At 39.3% G+C, this 18005-nt stretch overlaps 2 protein-coding genes across 4 annotated transcripts in view; one reads left to right on the forward strand and one right to left on the reverse strand.

Annotated features, from left to right (window-relative positions):
* Window positions 1–18005, reverse strand: part of CHLSN (cholesin) — a 110983-nt gene that overhangs the window by 42948 nt on the left and 50030 nt on the right. The window lies entirely within an intron of this gene.
* The window catches only part of GPR146 (G protein-coupled receptor 146), a 39653-nt gene that overhangs the window by 13212 nt on the left and 8436 nt on the right, over window positions 1–18005 (forward strand). Inside the window, exon 2 of the mRNA XM_010217202.2 lies at window positions 5574–5615. The gene's annotated coding sequence lies outside the window, so the exon portion shown is untranslated. The remainder of the gene's footprint in view (window positions 1–5573; window positions 5616–18005) is intronic.

The raw sequence follows: 18005 nt of genomic DNA on the forward strand, positions 1-18005 counted from the left end.
GGACGCAGCCGTGGGCACGAGGCCCGGCTGCCTGGAAGACAACGGGTGTCTTCAAACCAAGCCACAAGCCAGGAGGCACCTGGGGATCTGCTTGGCCAGCAGGATGTCCTGCCATTTAGCCCAACAGCACACGCTGCCTCTCAGCTGTGTCAAGTTGAAGTGTAAATAAGCTCAGATCAGCCTATGAGGTTGGGGCAGTAAATAAAGAATATAAAATTATACGGGCTAAATCTTACTGTGCATAAATGATTTTCAGCAAGTATGGTCAGAAAAGAATCCACAGTGAAGTGTGAGAAACTGGCCCAGCTGGTCACGTAACCAGTGCTGAGGAATTCAGCTCATGCCCTTCATGAATAGCACTGCTTTCAGCTACTAAAAATGGCTTTCAAATCTGGAATAGTTCCACTGTCTTATACCAAGCTCAGAACCAGCAGTTCTGAGCAGTATTATTTTGGGCAAGAGAGAGAGAGGAGAGGAAAGAAAGGTGAAAAAAACACCCACATGGTTCTTACAGTTTGGCAGCAAGCAGAATTAACTTAAATCAATCAAGTAAAATTGAATCTTCACTGCAATGTCATTTTCGGGATCTGAACGCAATTTTCTCAACAGTCCCACGGGGCAAGGTATTCTTGACAATTAGAAGCACCTCTGTAAACACCCTCCAACTGCCCAGGCCACACACTACATGAATAAAAATCAGATTTTAGATTTGCCAGACTTAACATTCTGTACGTGCTATACTAGCAGGTGCTGCTGTAGCTACTTGTATTTCAGACTGCAGAAGCAGAGCACGGATTGACCAACAGCCCAAATTATACTTGGGAAACTATCCCAGACCTCAAGGTTTCTGTTTAGCTTCTCTGAGTATTTATGAGTAAATAAATAAAAAAATTCACAAAGTAACACTACAAACTGGCAATTACAGAAAGTAAAAATAAAGATCTTAATTAAATCATTATGGTTAAAAGCTTAACGGTAAATTATCTTTATAAATCAGAGCTGTAAATACATCTTCAGTTATATGATACACATATGGACATGCATGTACAATCAACTCATTTTCCTTCTTTTCTGGTATATCTCAGTTTTGCCAAAAGGTTTTTTTATGTTTCTGCAAGATTACGTTTTTAAGCAGGTTGCAGTGCGATAATTCAAGAAAACATTTAAGAAAACACCACCACTAAAAAATTCCCTACCCAACTGAGAAAAACATAAATTTTAAGCTGGAGACAGAATGCCAGAACTGGAGGCTACCGAAAAAGATCCTGGAGTTAAGAGGCACTGACACGTACTGTACATGTTAACCCAGAACTGAAAAGCCAAGTGTCATATTGAAGTGGTCTATCAGAGATATAAAGATTTCTGTAATGCAACAAGTTACACTTTAAGGTGCTGAAACTCAATATTAATATTTGGGCTGATTTTATCTTTGGACAGCAGACACATATGGCTGCAATACCGTAGCAACAGCAGCAAGCATGAGCCAGTTGCAAATAGTGGCTGAGTAACTACAAACATATCATTTGTCCAGATCTATATAGAAGCTCTAATCTAGCATAAAAATATTAATTGAGAAGCATATCAAGTTAGCCCTGTCAGCCCTAATATTTTCTGGTGATTGAACAGAGCCAGAGCATAAGATAAGCATCATTACAAACCCTGTTAGCTTAACTTCAAACCCAAAACCTTGCACAAAGAACAGGAGCCCACATAAAATCTGATTTTGAATGTCAATAGCGCCACAACCATCTCAGTTACAGGCAACATTCTCCATTCTAAAACCTGTGGCAACGTTTTTGTAAGCCCTTTGTCCTTCACTGAAGCAGCATTTAGCAACTGACTGTTCTGGGGAGAATTTTCACATTAGAACTATACATTAGGGACAATATATCAATATTTATAAAATTCTATTCTTCTGTATTTAGTAAGTTTATGCTAACAAAGTATTTTCATTGGGATCGATCAGTTAAGTATTATTTCAGCTTGCTTAGCATAAGATATCTTTTCTCCCTATGCCAGTAAATATCCCCATTTATCAGTGTAGATTAACTTTGTTTGCTTAGCAGCTAAAACTTGAAGTGAACAGTGGTATTTTCAAAACAAATACATCAAGTTAAAATGCAGGCAGTTGTGGTTTATCTGAATCATATGGCTCCAGATTTGAAATCTAAACTAAGGAAACAGAGGTTGTGACACTCCACAGCTGGAAGAAGTGGTGTTCACAAAGCAGTGTTAAATCAAGGCCACTTGGCCGGTTCGGGCAGTTGCTTGTGTGGAAGTGACAGATCCCATGAGAGCATTAAAAAAGAGGAAGGTTTTGGTATTCAGGCCAACCCCCCTTCCCTTCACTGAACGCTACCATGGACTAAGTTTCTCCACTCAATGTTTGCGGAAAGTTGCTGTCAGGTAATTGCTACTGATTTATTTACACTCAATCGTACATAACAGGAATTAAACACATTGCAAAATACTCTGGCAAGCTAATTACAAAAGGTCTTATCATGCTGCACATAAATTCCAAGTGACTGAGGCTGCAGGTTGAGGTTAGTTTTCAGACACACCAGTTCAGCCATCTGATTCACTGGAAGACTATGCAAGTACTTAAAGCAACCAAAGATACAGTGACAGGAAGAAGCAGCGACGACCTTCAGAGATAGAAGTGTGTCTTATGCTGATAGCAGTGGCTGTGGTGGCATAAAGATCGGTAAAGTTTCCATTCACCTTGGGAAACCCAGGAGAGAAAAGAGCTCTGAAATTGTTATTTTTCAGTCCCTTATTCAAAAACATTTAAATATTTTTATTGATGCAATAAGCATTGATAGAATATTTTGTGGATCAACATTTTCATGTATTAACAGATGAAAAAGAAAAAAGTTTGTTTTCTAAATTTTGTGAGCCAACAGTGATGGCTGGGCAGGGGGACCATTCACTGCTTCCCAGGAATCATGCTTGGCACTTTTCCTTGGCATTTTTTTAAAGTGGAAGCACAAAACAGTAGAACTGCCTGGAGACTTGGACGGCACCAGGTGGAAGCCAGTGTCACACTGTGTAAACACGTGGATCCATTAGACAATTGTTGGAAGTGTGAATTCTAAGTTTGATCTAGTGATAAGACTCGTGCAGCTTGTAAAAAAAAAAAAAAAAAAAAAAACACGCACTTGTGAAACCACACAGCAAGGAAAATATTTCAGGCTTATTGAATAAAAAAGGGCACAAAGTGAGCGATGATGCATTGGGTGCCCTGCAGCCTTCAGCCTCTGGAGGCTCCTGACAGACAGAACAAAGACCTGAGCTCTTGGCTCTCAGACTGTTAGCTCAGTTTATAAAATATACTCTAACCTGTAAGGATAAAGACGTTTTCTTACAGAAATAACCACAGTCACATAGGCAGAATAAGGAAGAAGCTTTTCTCTGGTGTAAGGCAACTTGTAACAATGATTTATTTACAACGTCCATGGCTTTGGTGCATGCTATTACGCTACCCAGTGAATCAGTTGAAATGAAGCCGAAGCCCTGTGGCATCGCAGCTGGGTTTGCCTGGGGAAGGGAGGGTGGTTACTGCTTTCCTTTGCTTTGTGCTGGCAACACAACACTTGGACAACTTCACGGTCCGAAAGACATGTGGAAATCAACTCCATTAGCTATATGGTTGCTCCTCTTTATCTTTCTGTGGTTCCTTTATTACAACATTGCAAAGTTATATATTCAGATTCAGGACTATATGATATATGATTTATATTTGACTATAAAATGAAGGCCTCATGAATAAAAATTATACAATCCAAACGTAATGAAATACAATGAAATATTATTTCGGTTATCTAAACATATTATGCTCACACTATATGTGCTATAAGTTTATTTCAAACTGATTAAACTGCCTTTTGGCACATGAAAGTTGATTACACCAAGTCAACAGTGGGTTCACCTCCCAACAAAGCTTCTGCAACCCACGTTTCAAGTCTGTCACTACAAAACTTATTATTCATCTCCATTGGTTTAAAGTTGCGCAAAGCAGTGTGTAGCTCAGCATTCCAGTCATGATTCATGGCCTAATTTCATCATTTCTGAAACACTGTTTACTACATAAAGGGAACTGTATTTCCCCAACAAAAACAAAAGGACCAGAATGCAAGAAAATCAAATCATTCCAGAATGAGCTACTGAGTCGCTGAGGAAGGCAGTGGGATGAATCCAGCCTAGGTCAGCAGTAGCAAAGCGCCTCTTTGGTGACTACTCCACTATGGCCAGAACCTCACTCCATCCACATCTAGGAGCTCTATATGCACCCAGCCGTGGGTGAACGCGGACCTCAGCACGGCACCTTGCCACGTGCATCAATAAATCCCTGCGTGCACCTCATCAAGCTGATTGGCACCTAGGTGGCACATCACAAACACAATTTAGCTCTTGCAAATACAGGGCAATCCCATTCCCTCAGTTTGAGGCCTTGTAATAATAGCAGCTTGTGCTGCTTTCTGTTCTTCACCAAATTATAAAACTAAAATTGCAAGAAAAATATTGGTTACAGTGCTTATTTTTCTTGGGTCCTTAAATGTTAGCCACAATGTGTGAGAAATGAGGACAAAGAGTGGCCAAGCTGAACAGGGAAGCTCTGTAGTTCTGACTAAATCCCATGCAGCAAACTGTAAGGACCATAACCATTAAACAATAATAATAAAGATACTGGAAAGTTTCTAACCTGTAGCAGTAAGAGAGATATTTCACAGGCTTTATTATCTGTTCTTAAAGTTATCTTGCTTTCCAAATGCTACAGTTCAATCATATATTATAATATTTAAACTTATCATCAAAATATTAAACATTCATTTTACAGCAAGAAAAATGGAAATTAGTGCTATACTTCATTCTTCTCCCTTAAACTCATTAAATCTGGATACTGAATTACTGCTTGCAAATTTTGGCTGACTGGATACATAATGCCTTTTTTAAATAATATAAATTTACTAAAAAATATATTTTTTTCCACAGTACGCGAAGGGGTAGATACATACTCAGTAATCAAAATAAATTAGTGAAACAGAGTATGCCAAACCACTACTTTCTACAATAACAGAGAGTAAACAGATCACACTCGATGACAAATGCTTCATGCTGGGACTGTTAACATTTCTACATTTCAGTTTTAACCCACTCTGCAGGACATAAAGTTCAACGTGGAGAGCGAAGTGGTGTGAGATTCTATTTTTATATCTGCATAGAACTGAGATTCAAGAATCTCTGTTGACCTCACAAATATAAATAAAACCGTCACACCACCGTGACACAGTGATTTTCCTATCAGCTTTTCAGCCAAAGTCATGAGGTCACTAAGCACAATGTCATGCAGCATTTCAGTACCAAACATAGCAAAGTGATGTTTTGGGTTTTCTAATCACTGAACTAAAACAGTGTGTATAAGTACTTTACAAATCATGGTACAGTGATATATAAGATAAAAAAAAAAAAAACTGTGATCTGTATTTTTAATCAGAATTGATGATATTTTTGAATATTACCTTCATCCATCTATGAGCAATCTTTTCACCTTTCACTTTTTTTATTCCCTGCAGTGGGTCAACCTTGGACTGACATCCTGCTGGGCTGCGCCTCCAGTAAGTACCGCTATAGCAGTATAGTGTGACTGTTCCTGTGTATGGTGTTTTCATCAGTCTACAACAATGAAAAGTAATTGTCAAAATTGCATCTCCTGGGCCCACTACTTACTCTTCTGTACATGTACTGGAAATCCCAGCAGATCCTCACTGCAGAATTAGTTCAAGTGATCCATATTTGCTCCTAGACGATCCTCCTTCTCCAAGGTCACAAATGAGTCATCTAAGGAGCCTCATACCAAGAGGTATCCGAGTCCCTGCCTCTCCAGGATGTGGTACCCATCACACGTCGCGTGCGGCAGGTAGCTGCTCACCGTGGTCCCTTCACAGGTCAGGGAGCCAGGATTGGCCATCGTGGCCAGCAAGGGCACTGCCAGTACTGAGCAAGGCTCTGCTGACTTGGAAAATCACTCCATGAAGCGCCATGAACATGTTATTGTGCCCCTCTCCCTAGTGTTTAATTCCCGATTTAACATTCACATCACAATAATCCATCGCCTGCCATTTACTTTTATAAAGTAGAGTCAAGTATCAATTGGTAACACTTTCTAAAACTTCCTTCCAACTATTGCAAAAGAGGAGCTGAAAGTTTATGGAGTAGTTATTTTTTATGTCCGTTTACCATAGGGCCTCTCCAGCCACAAGCTTACAGCCGGAGGCCCCACGGCATTTTTGGGAATGGAAACTTTTTGAGTTCAGCTCTTAAGAAATTCCCAGCCTGCAGTATGTTTTTCATTAGTCTACATGGTGTTATAATAAATGATGCACTTCCTCTTTCATTTTAGGATTTTTTTTAAAAAACATGCAACCATTTTTCTGTGTCTGTTTTCTATTACTTTCAATATTTTGAACCACGCGGATCTTTGAGTCTACTTTGTGTACAGAGGCATAAAGGATATATTTAATAAGATGTCAACTGTAAAAAGACAAGTCTTTAAAGTCTCCACTGAGGGCCACATTACACATTCCATGCATGCAGCTCTAAGGACAGCCATCTTTTTAGGGGTACCACTATTAAATAAGTCTGAGACCCCCAAAACCTCAAGTTGGCCTAAAGAGAAGTCTCCTCTAAGGTACACACCTGCAAGACACTCTACTAAAAAAACATTTGATCTCATGGCCCAGGTGCGCATGTAACTCATGAAAACTTCTCTGGACGCCCACACATCTGAATTTATACAAGTCTTTTTTGCATGGAGACCAACCTGCATAAGAATTTTAGTGACAACAGCACGTAAAATGGCAAGAAAGAGAATATGAGAACTCTTTGGGTTAACAAAGTGTTGTCAGGTATTACATTAAGCTGTCTTAAGGTTTTAGCTGTTTTTCTTCTTTCACATATTGACTCTCTGGCACCAAAATCCAGTGTAAGCAATAACCTTAAATATAAATTAACTTAGTAAATGCAGCCAATGCTGAAGTTCACCTGTTTTGCATCCAACAAATTCACCAGCTTCTAAAATCTTGGCTGCAAGTTCAAATTTAGGCCATTTATCAAAATTAGGTATTTTGATAGATTTTTAAGAGCCAGAACATTCCTTATAGCACTTCTTGATGCAAGTTTCCCTCATATTGAAGAGCAGACAGAAGTGGCAATGGAAAAAGTGCAGCAAGGAACATGCCCACTACTCTCCAGGAAAATGAGAGGACTGATAAATACCCTAGCAGTGAGAGAGAGGACAAACTCCCTTGGAACAACTGACTCTGTTTTTAGATTAGGGAAGATCTCTGTTTTAGATTAGGATTTCTATTAGGGAAGACCTAATAGAAACTTCCCATTACCTACAGGGAGGTTATTGGGAGGACAGATCCTGACTCTTGACAGTGCAGCGTCTTGTCACTCCACCAGCTGACAAAAAATGGCAAGAATTAAATTGTAACCTAGTCATGTTCTAACTGATTACAAATATTTTTTTTCTTTTTAACATTTGCACAAACATTGGGCAGGTTACCCACAAAGGTGACACAGTCTTCACCCTCAAAAGTTTTCCAGATCTGATCTAATCTCAGAGCTGACCCTACTCTGAGCATGACTTTGGAGAAATTACCTCCTCCAGTCACCTTACAATTTGAATTAATGAGCTATGATTAATTTGGTCTTGTCAAAAATAGTTAAGATGTTAAATAACAGAAAACATTCAGAATTTATTCCGACTACTGTTTTGATTTTTCTGCTACCTATTATAATCATAGACATATTCATTTGCTAATATTGTGGGGAAATAAAATTTAACATAATCATAGAAGAACAGCTGTGGACAGCATAAAACCACAAACTCTCATTTTTTTATTTCAAATCTTAATTGAAATCTACTGTTGGCGACAGTTCTTTTAAACAAGGTTGAGACAGCAGAAAAGAGGGTATGTAAAGATTTACCTTAATGAGTTTGGACATGCATTGTCAACAGCTACCAGTGAAGTACCTGTGTCACAGTCTGAAGAGCAAGTTGATCTATGACCTCAGCTTTTCTCCCCTGAATGCAACCCCTAGAGATGCAAGGTTCAATCTTTCCCAGAGAAAAATACCACAATTCTCTGACTGTCATATCAGAATTGTTGTATCTCTACATTATTTGGCCCCAGCAAGGACAGATGCAATCCTGTCTTTCAGAGGTTTATAAACAGAAGATTACAATGACCCAAACAAAACGCAAAATATTTTACAACTATCAATAGAAACAAATGATAGCACAAGAGGAGAAAGAACCCTTAACCTTTGAGTATTTGGGTCTCCATCCTAAGAACACACAACTACTCACGTTTAAATCAAGCCAAGGTTCTTTGCACAGTCTTGTTCCTCTCACCCAAAACTTGTTTGGTGAGCTCTGGAGGAGGTCAAAGGCAAATCAAAACAAATGATTTTTACATTGTATTCCCAAACATTAGCTCTGAAATACTTTTCAGGAAACACTTACCTCCTTCCTGGGTGTATTTCCACATGTTTTTGCAATTAGTTTAATTCAGCATATACCTAACATGCATGTACATTACAGTAGTTCATTTAAGATACATAAGTTGAGTATGTCCAAAGGGTTACACACGTTGGAGGCTGTGTAAGCCGGGCTCACAGACCATCCCTGGGGTTCCTTGACGTTCCTCTGTACCACCCCGGTACACGCGGCACCTTCCATCTCTCTTCCATCCTCTTCCATTCCAAGAGAATATGAACTAACATTAACAAACATTAACTAAACTAAGAAAAATCCTTAGATTTAATTCTTGCTAACTCAGCAAAATCCATGCAGTTGTGAAGAATACAGGAAAGAATCTCTTTCTATGGGGCATGTTCATCTTGAAACACAACCAGTATCCCTCTGCAAACCCTTCCAAATGGCCCTTCCAAATCACACATATTCAGCGTCCTGTTTTGAGGAAAAGGTATCTCCCACTAACAGAAGAGAATTTAATTGGAGTTTTACACTGTCCTTTATGAAGTGAGAGGAAAGAGAAGGCTAAAAGCTGCCGTTAGTGGTACAGATCGATGGCCAAATTGGCAGCAAAAAATGTAGATTACCAGTAAATACAGTTTTCAGTACCAACTATTTGACTCTGCTGAAGCATTTTAAATTAAAGAACTGGTAAAAATACATGAGAGTTTTTGTATTTACATTGATTCAAAATAATAATATGTTAGGCAGTACCACTGCTTAATGGCAGACCATTAATCACAAAAGGGAGGAGCAATTCTCCATTTCATGTTCAACTACATTTGCCTATTTTAAGCATGTTATAAATATAGTTGATATATACACAGTTTTTAGCCTAATCTTCTTTTATCTTTTCCTCTTATATATGACTTTTAATAAGAATGTGTTCCCAGAGGCTGACAGCATCAAGAAAACTAGGCTATGCCAACAAAAAGGGATTCCAGGCAAACATCATAACGTCTAGCGCACCGTATTTCATTTACAAATCTTTGATTTTTAAATGAACGGCAGTTCAAAGTACACATTAAACACAGATACTTTCTGCTTATGTATGTGGAGATTCTTAGAGATTAAGTCACTTTTAATTAAAGACTTAAGCAGGTGTCGTTTTGTGATACTCTTTGAATTTGGTTTAAACAGATACATGCTCTTATGATGCACTTTAAATACAAAATCAAATCAAAAAGATCTTTCTAAACGAGGCAAAGGAAAGCTGTCTGATGGTTTGAAGTTTGGTTCTGCTCATCTGTCATGTATGGAATATCATATATTTAGTTGGAAAACATATTCTAAAGCACTTCAAAAATAAACAAAAGCACTGCTAACAGTTCTGGGAAGAGTGACCCCAGGCCACACAACATCTAGTAATTTCCGCAGTTAGTTCTGCCTCTACCTATCCAGGGTCTGTTTGCAATATTAATGCATAAAACAGATTATTTAAAAAGCATTCTAGATTCAAACAACCAGAGCAATACATATGGAAATGGCATTATTTATAACAATTTTTTTCTCTCAACACTGTGCTTTACAATTTTAGCTATATGAAGAATATTCTCTTTCTCTATTTTTTTTTCTATTTTAAAGGAAATACTGAGATTAATTTAAAGTCACCTGATCAAAATACCATAGTATTTTGCTGTGATAGATACTGAATTCAAGTGAAATGATTTCCCAAATTATCCTGGATACTTCTTATTTCAAAGTGTAAAATACTCACTCTTATCCGTTACACAACATCTGACAATATTTGCTGCTGTAGACTAGATGCACTGACTTTTAATACTTACCGAGGCAATGATAATAAAGCATTGTAAACAATGGCACAAGTGACATTTTAGAATTTCATGCTTACTACAGGTAAGAAAGAACAAAAAAATGGTAGAAAGCAAGAGCTGTTCTACTGCTTCAGCAATAAGGTCTACATCTGGAGCAACCACAATGACTTCAGTGTCAAAGTTGCAACCAAGAGCTGCAATTAGCCCCAGAATTTTTAATCAGTTACTTGTCTGAAGACTGTGTGTGAGGAATATCACTTAGCCACAAAGAGATTAAAATTAATAAGATTAAGACTATTAAAATTAGGTAGGATTCTTTTTGCATCAAGCTGTGTTAGGCATACATTTTTCTATGGAATTTTGTATGCTGCACCTTCGGTTTTCTTTGCTGGGAGTTGGCTCTGTAGCTCATACAAATCAGAATAACCAATTCTAGTCCTCGGATTTAGGGAGCTGCAAAGCAGCTTCGCTGCTGCTGCTCTTCAGGGTGTCCCCGTTTGAAGTGGCACCCTCGGTGGCTGCTCATTCCGCAGTTCTGCGGGTAAGCAATATTTCCAACCTGCAAACTCAAGTAGAGAAGCATACAACCAATTAAAGCACGTTAGTGGGAAACTACTCCAGCCTTTTATTTCTACATGGTGTCAAACTCTCAAGACAGAGCTTAACAAATACAAATAAACCCCCCTTAGTATTAGGACACTCTTGAGAAAATCCTGAAGGTGGACGGAGCCCATCCAGTTCAGATAACTCGTGAACAGTCTGTGCCTGAGAAAACCTCTTAGCTATAGCTTGTATTAAGGAAAAACTCTTTGAATTTAGGAACAAGGAATCAGACTCCACAATGGTCCCAGTTAGTTTGCAGGGCTATTGTGTTGTATTGATTGATGTTTTAGCACCTTTGTTCTGGCACATTTTTTACAACCACATTTTTCTTTGAAGAGTAAGCCTAAGAGTAAAATTTATATGGAATGATTCAAAATTAGACTGGCTAGAAAATCTGCTCTTGTTAAAAGGCAGAAGGAAAACCTACCTGCCAGACCGCTGTAATGCAACATTAAGAAATGCACCTTGTGGTGCTTATAGCAGTAACCACATTATTGGTTTTCAAATGTTTTCCTGGTGTGCAGTGCTTGCAAAATAGGCCCTTTTATTATGCACAGCTTTCAAACTCTGCGGACACCCTCAGCAGTTTTAGTCATTAACAAACAAACAAACACCCTAAATTGTTGAAAATTTCTTTAAAAGTTTCTTTATTATCCTCTAAAAGTCATAATCCTTCAACAACTATAACCTCATCTTGCTGTACAAGTTTTCTTCAAAGTCTGGAAGTCTTCAAGAAGTAATGTTCAGTTAACAGATTTTGGAAGCTAGGAGGGAGTATTTCATGGTCAAGTGCCTATGGAATCCTGCTAGCTAACTACACTCTGGAGTGTGCAATCTTGTTGCTTTAAATCTAAGAGTCTTAATTGAGATTTGGGGTGGGGAAACTGCACTTCTGCATTTATTAGAAATGGCAGCAAGGGCCTAGACTTGCTTCTTTCTGCTTCTCAGACACCTCTTCTCCCATTTCTGCTGGTTCTCACTGTGAAGTGAGCTATAGCATCTCAAGACTGTCCTGAAGTCTTTACAGAGATACACAGGGTTAAAGCCTTATCCCAACACTTGAGGTCTGCAAAAGAGAGGACTTCTGAATCCTGCTGACAGAAAAGGGTTTGGAGCAATGTATTATATTCTGCATGTTTAGATTACTGTACAATAGCTAAATAAACTGACTTAATGTCTAATGACATTTTCAAACAATAGCTAATAAAATTATCCAAAGTACGCAGAAACAGAAGATGCCCACGGAGGCCCCACCATGGACTCTAATGGCATCCACACACACAGGGCCCTCAAAGGCAATTTCAGGCTATGGACATCCAGGTTAAAACTCAACATAAATGTGCCCAAGTGAAAATTTCCTGAATGGAAAAGGAAGAAATATCCCTGTCTAGCCTATTAATACCACTTGTATGTAACCACACGGTTTTGTCATCTTCCCTCCAGCACAACGAGAAAATTCAAACCTCCTGTGTTCTAATGTAGAAACATGTCTTTTGCAAAAGAATACTGGAATGTGGGTTTTTTGGTTTAGATTTTTTTTTTTGGGGGGGGGGAGGGAATCATGTTCCTGTTATGAATCAGATAAACTCCCCTCTCCTTTAGGGAACCTCTGAACCAGCTGGGTTAGCCACTTTGAGGAATTTTTTACTTCTACACTTAAAACAACTGCACTGAAAATTATGGGCAAAAAGTATCAGCCAAAGATTGGGAGCATTCAGGACTATAAAATCGGAAGCACTTGACAAATAAGATCTCTGCCCACTAATCCAGCTGGAGTTCCAACTCTACCTGCATCTATGTTACTGTATTAAGCACTCCTGAAAGATTAAGCTTTCAAATTCATTGTGTTGCTGAACAAAACTAAATATACCTTATTAGTCTTTTTATTATTTAGCTTCTGTTAATGAAAGCATTATCAGAGTTGTCTATCAACCTTATATCAGATGCAGCACAACATCAGAAACATCTGCATCTCACACACTTTATGATTTCATCATTTGAACCACTACAAAGTTATTAGGCAAACAGAAACCTGCACTACTCACATAAGACTTTCATATTAACAAAGTTTCTTCTAACTACAAACTCTCTGACTGTGCATTAACTTCATGAAACCATCAGCAACAAGACTGTCTTTCAAATAGTGGTGGTGGTTCATAATTAATTCTGCACATTAATCAAGCCAAAATCAGGAATATGATGTACCTGAAATTTAAGCACGTGAGGAGAACCCTAAGGTGCCTGTGATTCCTTCTGCTAGGTGGAAATAAAGGAAAACTACTTATGCCTCTGAGATTTAAAAAATCTCATTTATTATTTATTTAACTTATTTATTTATTATTTATTATTTCTCTCTCATTTTTCTCTCATTTATTATTTATTAACTTATTTAACGAATAGAACCCCCCTAACAACAGCATATACAATGAAAAAGACTAACAGTGGGACCTAAAAGCAGAGCTATGTTAAAAAGACTGTAAATGAAAACAGAATTTTTTACTTTAATATGAATGATAGAAGATTAGCCACAATGAACAACAAAATAATTGAACTAGGCAAATGCCTACCTTGTAAATAACAACCAAAAAGTCTTCAGATGTTACTTTAAAATCTATATTTTATCTTACAAGGTACTGTAAGAAAAAGAAAAAAGCAACTAATGGCCTGGAATTAAAAAAATAAGCATGTATACTATATTTACTAAGTAAAGCATACATGCCAAATTATTCATTCATTTTAGGGGCCAACCCCTTTTTGGTTAATGAGTAAAGCATCTACTGAGCTTCACTGCTTTGGCAAGGAGGGAGGAAAGCATAAATTAATTCAGTACAGTTTAGAAAGGCAAATTATTTAAAGGGCTATTTGTATTCAAGTTAAGTAAACAGAATCATGAGTTTTTATTCAAATGAAAAGAATTTACATTTACCTAAAATCTTATTATGGCAAGAATGCTACAGCAGTAGAAAATATTTTCCTTACAGGTGTTTTTTTATTAAAATGTTCTTCTTGATGGCTTAAAATAATCCTGAGGTTTATAGTGCCGTACATTTCAAGGCATACACTGGCTCTTCTTCAGCTGTAATGTAGATGGGATCGAAGCGCCACAGAGGACAAGGGGGTGTTGCAAGTTCCTGGTAAATAATATTGCTTCTCTAAGGTGAGAAGGGGTATCCTGACTAGGACAGCTGTGAGAGCAGAAGCATCAAAGAAAATAGAATTTTTGTCTTTTTTTTTCTTTCGACAATATTTTTGCCAGTTTGGCTGATTTTGTCGGGAGTTTGCTTTATTACTGTGTGAATGTGGGTAACTTTGCAGAAGAGCTACTTGTGTGGTAAAAATTGTCTCCTCGTGCCAAAAGAGCTCTTGCAACTCGATGCCGTCTTTATTTGTCTCCAGTCACACAACCGTACTGAAGGCCAAGCTTTTATCAAAGAGCGATTATGTCTTTTCAGCTTGTGTTTAAATAGATAATAATAATAACGGCTGTCGCGCTGGGGAGCAAGGGGCAGCGAGCAGGCGTTGTGGCCGGCGCAGGCCCGGCGCGCTGCCGTCCTAACCGCTCCGCGATATCCCTGCGGCCGCCGTGTTTCCGCGGCGGAGCCCTCCGCCAATGGAAGCGCGTGGCTCAAGCTGAGAGGATTAAGCACATGTGCGAGGGGAAGGCCCGCGGAGGCGCGGGCAGGGTCGGCCTTCCTCCCCCCGGCTTCCCGTGCTCTGCCTCGGAGACGGGAGCTCCCGGAGCGGAGCTCGCTCCAGAGACGGGCAGACTTGCCGGGCAGGATGGTCCCGCGGGCCCTCAGGACGCGCGGTCGCAACCACGGAGGCCGAAGCTGCCAGGTGAGATTTTGGGCAGTTCACCTTGTGGGTTGCTTTGGGGTTTTAAGAGCCTGCAAGCAATTCGGGCAAGCAGGTATGGTCCTTGGATCAGTGGAGATGATCCACTCCATAAATTAGAAACGGATATTCAGTTTTAGATGACAGAAAAAGAAAACTTTGCTGTGTGAATCTGGCATGCTGCTGCTTTAACTGGTGGCATCAAATCAATGTACAGTAGGTTTTCTCTTAGGCTTATCAGTTCTCTTTTACAACATAAGGCTGTATTTCTCATTCACTGTTTGTTGTATGTAGCAGGTGCTTTTAATTTTTCTATTGCTGTGAATTTATGAGATCTGAATTTTTCTGTCTATATTAACTCTGGAAGTATATTACTAGAGGAATTGGTTAAAAGTTAATCTATTACTAAAGACTTATCTCTTTAATAAAACAAATATATCTCAGTGTAAGTCAGAAAGTGAGACACTTAGGACCCTTCTGCTGCATAGTAGTAAAACACACAGCAAAGTACATGTGAAATATTACTGCAGAGCCACTAGAAGACACTGCAGTAACTAATTAACTAATTAATCACAATTAAGCTGCATTTTCATTTATATTATAAAGAAAGGCAAGCCAAAGGCATACTTCAAAGCACCAAAAGTTTCCAAACTGCTTTCAGCAGAAACTTTGAATAAGCAGAATGACTGTTGTCATTTTTAGCCTGCATAAGCATTTTTAACTCTGTTCATCACCATGATATTTGCACTTCTGTTTTCTACTGTACTTAGCAGAAGATCTCCTTTGCTTTAGGCCTCCTGTCTGTTGAACTTTTATTCCTTTTTACATAAATGCTAAAGCAGCATAAAAAGACAGCACTGTTTCCCACACCATCATCCCATTCTTTATGCACTTGATTGGCCCTGTTCAATCAGCATTTGGGTCAGAGAAGTATCCCATAGTTTTCAACAGAAGTTGGACTCACACTGAAATTAATAATAAAGAAAAATGTTAATGAAATGTTCTAGACAAAATGATTCATTTAAATGTCTGTGTCTGTAATCTGCACATCAGAATGATTCATCTGCACTTCTGTGTTTGGGATCCGAACAACAGATAGAGTCGATCAGCAGATTCTGCCTGTTTCCACAGCAGCTAAAACATGCAATGCTTATTTAAATGCTGTAGTAGCCTCTAGTGACCTCCCTGCAAACTGTGGTTTAGCACTGCCCTGCACCCTCTGTCTGTGGGCTACGTCAAAGCAACCATTTATCAAGCATTACTGAAAAACTGGTTCTGGGACAAACTGCTCCTTGTGCTTCCACCCATCAGCGAAAGAGGAAGCAAATATTCAAAATAAACTTATAATCAAGGCTCTGTACACCTCCTGAATGACAAAATCTGCTACAAAATTCATGTGTTCTTCCTGTGGTGTAAGAGATTTTTTAAATGGTTTCAGCTATCAAAGACCGCAAGAAAACACATTTGTGCACCCTCATAGCAACATGGAAAGAACTGAAAATAAACGTCCAACTTTTGCAGAAGCCCAGCTAGGGGGTCAAATCGCTGGAGGCCAGGCACTTACATGGGACAAACGCTTCGAGGGTGCCCTAACACAGCAAACGCTGCAGGTTGTTCTCGGCTTTTTGAAGTTTGATGTACATTCCCTACTCACAGGTGTTAACAAGGAGCCTTGAGAGAAAGTGAGATTATTGGTAGAAAAACATGATGAAAAAGCAGTAGAAATCCTGACACCCAAAGCACAGCAGGAGCTGCAAGTAGAAGGGGCCAAAATAGCAGCCCATCCATGGCAGTAAGAAGCCCTTGCTTCATTTCAGTCCTCTGGTGAATGGAAACTCCTACTCCAAACTTCACAGCTAATAGCAGCCCTTTTTATGCACATGATAACTTTCAATGAATACTTCTTTATCTTTTTACATCATAAATGGAATCATGAAGTGAAATAAAATATGTGAGCTTGGCTCACAGGTGCAGCTGGGAAACGCTATTTCCTACACCAAGCGAGAGAAATTAAAACGAGTAGGAGTGCCAAGCACCAGCTATCTCAGGGTTTTGCTGACATTTTTCAGGAAGATATCTGTTTATCGCCAACGGATGTGACAAGTTTTGAAGTCATTTCAGCTTCAGCACAGCCCTGCTGAGAGCTGATTTTTCCCTTCAAACTCTCAGCTCAGCCCAAGCCAGTTTCCTACCCATTCTTCTGAATGTTATCAGAGAAAGAGCTATGTCAATATTTCTGCATTTACTGGAAACGTGGGGTTGCTGCCGCCTGCGCCTGTTGCACAAGAGTTTCCTACCCGCTCAGCGCTCTTGGGCACCAGGTCGGCTTTCACTTGGGGCTGGTAGGAAGTGCCCTGTGCTGGTGTTTCCAGGAAAACTGCCATCGGTGCCTCCTGTCTGCCCTGGCAACCGGCAGCACAGGATCCGCGGGAATGTCCTGCACGCTGCCAGCTTTGAGCAGCGGTCCCGGACACAGCGGCAGAGGACAGGAGAAGATCATCGAGACCACAGGAAGATAAGGGCGACTGTTCCCAGCTCCCTGCCAGCTCCCGGCGCCAGCTCATTTACAGGGTAATTCCAGGCGAGTCACCGCGCCTGCCACTCGCTCTCCTTCAGATAAAGTCAGCCCGCAGTATCTAGAGAAGGGACAATTTGCACTAATTTTGACTAGTGAGAGTTGGGCCTTCGGGTGGAGCACCGTTGGTTTAGATGGATCGGAAGTGTATTGCTTACTTTACATGTATTCCTTACTATGGGAAATCTGGATACATCCAAAAATGGTGGGAATTGAGATACAGAGGCACCTGCTAGTCTGTCAAAGGCTAACGACCTATGTTATAAACAGGCAGATCATTTCAGAGGCTTTACCATAAGACTAGTTTGTAATTTTCTGTTTTCCTCAAATCCCAGAAAAGCTCAATACTATAAATTATTGGAAATGAATTTGAAGACCAGCAACAAAGTTACAAGTTCTGTACTTTGGATAAAGCTCCTGTTTAAAGAAAACTAGTACCCTGTAGATATTTCTGCATCTGAAAATGGTATCTCCATTCAAGACACTCAGAGAACTAAAGCTTATAGAAGAAATACAGCTAAGTGCTTCACAAGATCTGATTCACTTTAACATATATTGATTTTGCCTCATGGTTTATCTTTCCTTTAGCACAGAAAAAAAAAAAAAAAAGAGATTTCACATTTTGCAGTAATGAAATTTTAAGCCACAACAAATTCCTGATGTATGAAAAGCTGCA

This window comes from Tinamus guttatus, unplaced genomic scaffold (genome assembly GCF_059628265.1).
Source record: "Tinamus guttatus ecotype Peru unplaced genomic scaffold, ASM5962826v1 Tinamus_guttatus_pri_ptg000330l, whole genome shotgun sequence".
NCBI classification, from domain to species: Eukaryota; Metazoa; Chordata; class Aves; order Tinamiformes; family Tinamidae; genus Tinamus; species Tinamus guttatus.